This window comes from Stegastes partitus, unplaced genomic scaffold, assembly GCF_000690725.1.
Source record: "Stegastes partitus isolate 25-593 unplaced genomic scaffold, Stegastes_partitus-1.0.2 Scaffold484, whole genome shotgun sequence".
Taxonomy (NCBI): domain Eukaryota; kingdom Metazoa; phylum Chordata; class Actinopteri; family Pomacentridae; genus Stegastes; species Stegastes partitus.
In genome coordinates, this window is record NW_007578215.1 from 15,317 (window position 1) to 23,133 (window position 7,817).

Below are 7,817 nucleotides of genomic sequence, written 5' to 3' on the forward strand. Positions count from 1 at the left end.
ATATTAAATATTAGACAAAAGTTAAGAAAAATATTTTAACTTCTGTCATAATATAGTTAAATGTATATGTAATATATCTAAACTATTCAAAGATATGTATTAAGGATAACCAAATGAATAGTTTTCGGTAGAAACACATGACCTTTGCCCAGCTGGTCAACTCATGAGTGGAAAACACAAAATCAGAGAGGTTTGGAAAAATATTGTAACTTATACTGTAATATAATTAGAAATAAAAGTAATATATCCAAACCTGTTTATAGATATATATATGAAGTACTGAAAGGTGTATATTTGTAGGTAGAAGCTATTTATAGTGAACACATCTCCTCTGGCCAGCTGCTGAACTCTGGTCAGCCTGTCTGGTCTCCAGACTTCCCCTCAGAGCTCATCACCGCCTTGTTACACGATCTCTGTTTTTGCAGTAGCAGCCGTGGTGCGCATGCGCGGCCGCAGCCTCCGCTCCCTGCGCGCAGCCTCCCGCAGACCGCCGCCGCCGCCGCTTCAGTCAGCGCTGCGAGCCGCCGACCGGACACCGGAGCGGGACTTTAATTCACTGTTCTCGGACGCAAACGCTGCGGCGGCAAACTGTCCTCTGAGGCTCCGGACGCGCCGAGCTCTCCGCCCGCCGCCCTCCCGTCCTCCTCCCGGTGCTCCGCGGACGGTCGCTGGAGGTAAGTGGCCGCTTTTGGTGACAGTTTTCGGGGCGCCGCTGTCCCGCTCGGCTCGGCCAACTTCAGCCGCTGTGTGCGTGCTTGTTGTCGGTGTGCTTCGGGACGGCGTGCTGCGGTAAAGGTGCGTTCAAGGTGTGTTTGCGTGAAGTGCAGCTCACGGGAGCCGCCAAGTTTCCCTCCGGCGTGGAGCGCAGCTTTCAGCGGGAACAAAGTGCTGCTTCCCGGCTGCCGAGGCTCCGGAGAGCCGCGGCGGGGGCTGGAGCTGCAGGTAGAGTCCGTCCAGGTGAGTCTACCTGCGGCTGCGCCAAGTTTCCTCTGTGCACCTGTTCGCTCGGTGGGACAGGTAGGCGCAGCCGCAGTTCAATCATCGATCACCTGATTGGTTTCCAGTGAACATGATCGATCGGGAGCAGGTGAGCTCCAGGTGAAGCCCCAGCAGAGGGCAAGAAACACGTTTCAAATACTTTAAGCATCAAGTTAGAGCAGAAACATTTATGGAAAATATTTAAATGCGATTTTTACAATAAATATCGCAATTTACGTTTAAATTTTTTAAAAGCTTTAATTCAAACTCTATTATTTTATTGGGTAAGAAGTGAAGGACACCATCAATGCATCTGTATTATAGTGCCCAGAACAACATCTAAACCAATAAACCAAAAGCTGTGTTAAGTTCAATAAAGAATTATTAACTAGTAGTAATAGAAATTAAACACTACGCGAGCGAAAATCATTATTTTCTGTTATTTCAAATCAAATATATGCATATTACAGACTGGAAAATGGTCGGTTAGGTTTCTTTAGCTGTTGTTTGACAAATTTCCCTGTTTTGATAAATTACAGATAATACCTAGAAAAGTTTTTACCTGGAAACTGTAAACAAAAACAAACAAAAAAAAACTAACATCCACATGAAAAATCTTTGTTTTTAAAAATAGTAGTTTGTTCTCTAACAATGTGACCAGAAAATTAGTTTAATGAATTTAATTAGTTAAATAAAAGAGAAAAAAGTTGTTTTACAGATATTTGCTGTAATTTTTTACAGTTTCTGAGCGTTACTTTAAAAAAAAAAATCTCAGACACCCTGTTTGTTTTTGTACAGAGTTTTTTTTACCTCGTACTTTTACATTTACTGAAATAAGAAACTTTTACTAAACTGTTTACAAACTTCATACAAGACCTGAAATATTCTAATATTTTATTGTGTAGTCGTTGTAAACACGTGAGACACCTTAAAAAATTTCGAACGCGAGGAACAAGATGCAAATGTACTTATCACGTTTTTGACATGGCATGGGAGATCGAACGATTATCGCGAACGCTATGAACAAATAAAATAATAATTGTGAAAATAATTGCTTCCAATACGAGAACAATCTTCAGCTGCAGTACCTGGTTGCTCCACCAGGCGCTTCTTACTGTTTAATACTGTAATACTGTCAGTCAGACTACAGGTAGTTCATGTTATCATGCGGAGAGTATTATCAGGGTTCTCGCCATCGTTATAACGCAGTAACGGCCCGTTACGCTGCTGCCTGAAATAATTTGGCTGCAAATTGGGTCGTTATGTTGTTTTTGAGGGTACGTAGCGGGAAAATATTTAACAACACGCGCCCATGCAGTTTCTCTACCGTCACTGCTTTTGAATAGCACCATTAGCAGCAAAGACGCTAACGTCATGGGTCGCTAACCGTTTCGCTAAATGTGGCCCAATTTCAGCCCAAAACAGATGCGTTATCAGTTTATTATTGATCGATAATGCTATCAATTAAGAACATTAATAATAACGAGCATCGCTAGCGTCTGTTCAGAATCAAAGCTTTTTTCTTCAGGACACCTGTGCGACAGTAAACAAAGGATTGAATTTAGGCTAAAGCCGATACTGATGACGTAAAATTGGCTTCATTAATGCCAATTTTTGTGATCGGATCGGGAAAATTTCCCAATCAGTGGCATTTTACTGCATAGATTGTACTTTAATTTTAATACTTTAGTTTGCTGATAGTACTTTTTTTGAATGCAGCACGTTGAAGCTGTTGCATTTATGGTCAACCACTTCCATGACTGCATACTAATATCGTTTGTGATCATCTGTTTAAATCATAAAATTCTGTTGCCGGTTTCTGTTATTTTGTTAGTTTTCTGTTCGTATTTATGCAGCCGCATGCCCACAGACAGACGGATCAGTCAGCGCGTGTGGAAATATCCCATAACTTATGAAGACGCAGAAGAAGAAGAAGTTAGTCTGCAAATAAAACCCTCGAGTCTCTCACGGCCATCCGTCCAGAAGAACTCACGAGGAATTAAAGACATTTTACTGCATCATAAATCCCTTAAATCATCGTGTTAATGAGCGATAAAAACTTCGTCTTCGGGCTCGCTAGTCCCTTCACGTCACTTCTGGACTTCTTTTAAGACTCCAAACCTGCCCGGAAATATCCGGAAAACTTGCGCGTCTGGAGGTAATTTTGACATGTTTGAGGAGAGTAAACAGCAGCTGAAGTGATGCTCAGATGAAGTCGGAGTGAAAGCACCAGACGCTGAAACGCCCCACGGAGCCGAGGGGCTTCGAACGCACCCTGAATCAGGATAAAGCTGCACGTAATCGCAGGTGTAGATTCGAAGGGAGATACGTCTGCAGTCATGTTCAGAACCGAGGCGGGTGTTTTTCTTTCGCTGTATCAAACAGAAACATGCAGAACGTGCAGGAAAGTTTGGACACGAGCAGAAATGTGAGCTTTTTAAAGGCTTATAATTCAAATGCTAATCACTGATATAAAAAAAGTGTCACGTGCGCATCGAACGAGGTTACTTCTGCAAACAAAAGACACAAAAGCAGACAGGAAAGTAAATCATGGCCGTGTGTGTGTGTGTGTGTGTTGACTCAGCAGGGATAATATCAAATGAGAAAAATTGATCCGCAGGAGGATAAATATTTGAAAGCAGAAGCACCAAATGTCTGAGAGCCTCTCTGCGTTTATGTTCCATTACATTTGGAATCGTCACCTGGTGGTTTTTTTTCTTTGCACGGATAAAGACATTTCCGCTGTAAATTAGCACGGGGGAAAGGAACAAAGCGCTGCATTAAAACACTGCAGATACGCAGGAAATTCAGCGTTCGAGGCTCGAAATGGGCGTATTCTGAAATATTTGCGAAAGTAGTTCACCTGAAATGTGTGAAGTCTTCACAAGAGGAATTAAAAAAAACAAAAAAAACAACGCTGTAAAAGAGCACCACTGTACCTACAAAAATCACAGTCCTGCTTTTTCGACTGCCTACCAGCATTCAGAACGCTACAACAGCTTTTCCTGTAAAATAAATCAAATGTTATAAAATAAAATGTATAGGAATTTCCTGAAGGAGGAGATCTGATCCGCGTCATTTATTATTTAGTATTTGCCGATACAAAGTCCGAATTTGATCCCTCTTTTTAAACATAATACACATTTCAAGTACATTAAGGTTATTAAAATCAATGCGATGTAAACTGTTCCTTAACGTTCTGTAGGTTGTCTTGAACCTAAACCTCCAGAAGGACATCGTCTATATGTAGAGTTATGCTGTGTTCACACCAGACGCGATTAAAATCGTTCGCGCAAATGATGTACATGTAAAGTCAATGTGAAGACGCGATTAGACACGAGTAAACGTCACGCAAATTGAGCGAGTTTATTTGCGCGATTGATGTGATTCTCACCGCGTTAAACGCACGAATGGAGCAAATTGAAAAATCTGAACTTTAGGTGATCTGACGTGCTGCGATGGCCAATCAGCGTTGAGATTCTCTGGTGATGTCAACAACATGATTAATTCATTTTTTTGCAAGTACACTGTGAATACTGATTGATTTACTCGCCCCAGGAGAAAAGCAGCTACATCACTGGCCAGGGCAGATCTTAGTGCTCAGCAGACGGGTTGTTCCACACACAAGAATGACACCCTTCAACTTAGCAAGCTAGCGAGCTAAGTTGCTTGCTATCACAATGCTCCCTGGATAAACCTCTGCTGGCTCCTTGTCTCTGTGGTCAACGTCCTCCTGCTGGGGGCCGCTCGTCTGTGTTGTTGTATGTGGTGAGGAAAAACGCAACGCAAGGCACAAGATACAAATGTATTCATCACATTTTTCAACGCTGTGTTGAGTTAAACAAATAAAATAATAATAGTAAAAATAATTGCTTCCAATAAGAGAACAATCTTCAGTTGTAGTACCTGGTTGTTCCACCAGGTGGAGCCTCCTGCTGTTTAATACTGTAGAGACCAGAGGAGGCCTCACTCAGACTACAGACAGTTGATGTTGGAGAGCAGAGAGGATTGTGGGAGTTTAGCTAGTAAAGGGGCACCATGACAAAGACTGCCGTGGTCATTAATGAGTGAAACTTGAGCTCAAAACAAAAAAACGATTCTGATTGTCGGGAAAATGCGGAATATCGTCCCCGAAATGAGGCTGATAATCAGTTGTGCTTTTGATATTAGAGAGAAAAAAACTCTGTAAAGTTTTTCCTGATATGCAACCTGTCTTTAAAAATCTGTTTTGGATTTTAAAACATCTGCGTTTATAGTTTGGAGGTTTATTTGTGTAAGTTTGCTTTCAGTGGGCTGTAGCCAATTTGTGTTGAAGATGTAGTTTGGGATGTTTCTTGCCAAAGTTGTCCAGTTTACAAGTTGTGTCCACTTTGCTGTTGCATGTTTAGGTTTGGGTTGAAGCAGAGCTCTGGAGGCGACTGTATTGTTAAATCTGCTGCATTGAGGCGTTTTACAGACTGAAGCGTGAAGCTGCTGCCTGCTTACGTCAAAGCGACACCGAGCAGCCGCTAACGACTTTGTAGCCTCGACTCTGATGCTGCAGCTGTTTACGGAGTTAAACGAGGATAAAATGGAAGCAGATCCGGTTGGTTCAGCTGCGGAGGCTCTCAGGTGTCGCCAGAACCGACCTGACAGCGAGCAGCTCGGTACCTGCAGGCCTCACAGCCGTATTTGCGTTTCCTGCCGTTGCCTGAACCCGATAAACACAGTTCGGGTTTCATCCGAGGCCCGGCCAGCTCGGTTGGGGAATGAAAATAGAGCCGGTAACCGGACCTCGATGTCGGAGCCGGGCCGCCCCGGGACTAAAAGTGTTGACGAGGATTCAGCGCCGCTGCCGTAATTGAGGATCGAGTGTGTCTGTGTGACATTTTGATTTTAAATTAGAGTCCCGAGCTTGTGAGTAAACGTTGTACCAACAGTAAATCCTCAGCAGAACCAGAGACGTGGGACGGACCGCCGGGTTTCAGGTCCAAACCAGCGAAGCGTCTGCGTCGTCCTGCTGTTTCTGACCAGTGAGCGGCACAGGTAGTAGTTAACGCTGTTTCTTCAGCCGGCAAAGTGACGTCTGAATCTAAAACCATGCTCAGATTTAATACGTAGATGTCAAACTATCGACCAGTAGTTTAGTTTTTGTGCTACAACTTGTCAAACCTGCTCAATTGGTTATGAAATTTAAATTAAAAACTAAGTTTTCTTTTCTTTTTTGTGATCAAATCGTTTTCCTAAATCTATTAAAATCACAGAAAATGCATAAAAAACAGGCCCAAGAATGTCCACCCCCCTAAAAAATGCAGTTTGTTTATTTATTGTTTTTATTTATGTAAAGTACTGCAATACTTGAGTAAATGTACTCAATTACTTCCCACATTTGACAGGCATTTATGCAGCAGTAAATCATTGTTGTATGTTAATAAAATATTAATAAGTACTTTGACCATCTAGTATTTGTGAGTATTTGCATCAAAGTATACTTAAAGAATCAAAAGTAAAAGTACTTATTGTGCAGATTAATGTTTATGCTTTAATGTTGAAGCTGTTAAAACAGATTTTAGATACTTTATATCTGCTGCTAGTGAATTCTCCACAGAGATCTGTAAAGTTTTATCTGAATTTATTATGTCGCATCATTATTTATTTGTAGATTTCAACATTTTCTACTAAATCTGCAAAGTAACTACAGTTTTAAAATAAAAGCAGTGGAGTAAAAAGTGCAAAACTTGCCTCTGGAATGTGGCAGAAAGTGGAAATACTCAAGTAAAGACAGATAAATAGAGTCATTTGTTGAGTGTTTTTTTGAATCTAAAGTAAAGATAAGTCAAAATTGAACCTAAGTGCAGTACTCGAGTAAGTGTACTCAGTTACTTTCCACCACTGACAGGCATTCATGCAGCAGTTCTCCGCCGTTGTACGTTATTAAAATATTAATATTTAAAAATCGCTTTAACCCACTGGTATTTCTGGTGGCGTCCAGTGAGAGACTTTAGTGATTCAGTTGATTAATTGAGCTCATCACTGATAAAGATTCAATAAATTAATGACTAATGAACCCAATCATTAATTACATCACCGCTGCTGAGCTCCTCGTTCTCCAGAGTTTGACTTTTAATCACTTTGGACGTCTCAGAGCTGACGGCTTTCCCTTCAGCTTCGGCTGTGGTTTGTGTTGTCATGGCTGATTGGCAGACATTAGCAGGCGTTAGCAGATGTTACCAGACGTTAGCAGATGCTAACAGAAGTTAGCAGATTTTAGCAGATGTTAGCAGACTTTACCCGACGTTAACAGATCTTGGTGGACATTAGCTGACGTTAGTAGATGTTAGCAGACATTAGCAGATGTTAGCAGGCATTAGCAAACGTTAGCAGACGTTAGCAGATGTTACCAGACGTTAGCAGATGTTAACAGAAGTTAGCAGATTTTAGCAGACGTTACCAGATGTTAGCAGATTTTAGCAGACGTTAGCAGATGTTACCAGATGTTAGCAGACGTTACCAGATGTTAGCAGATATTAGCAGACATTACCAGACGTTAGTGGATCTTAGCAGATGTTAGCTGACGTTAGCAGATGTTAGAAGACTTTAGCAGACATTAGCAGATGTTAACAGACGTTAGCAGATGTTAACAGGTGTTTGCAGATGATCGCAGACGTTAGCAGATGTTAACAGAAGTTAGCATATTTTAGCAGACATTACCAGATGTTAGCAGATTTTAGCAGACATTAGCAGATGTTACCAGATGTTAGCAGACGTTGCCAGATGTTAGCAGACTTTAGTAGACATTACCAGACGTTAGTGGATCTTAGCAGATGTTAGCAGATGTTAGAAGACGTTAGCAGACATTA

At 41.5% G+C, this 7,817-nt stretch overlaps 1 protein-coding gene across 1 annotated transcript in view; it reads left to right on the forward strand.

Moving 5' to 3' along the window:
- The first annotated feature begins 640 nt into the window (after window positions 1-640).
- The window catches only part of LOC103361058 (spermatid perinuclear RNA-binding protein-like), a 63,223-nt gene continuing 56,046 nt past the window's right edge, over window positions 641-7,817 (forward strand). Inside the window, exon 1 of the mRNA XM_008287050.1 lies at window positions 641-674. The gene's annotated coding sequence lies outside the window, so the exon portion shown is untranslated. The remainder of the gene's footprint in view (window positions 675-7,817) is intronic.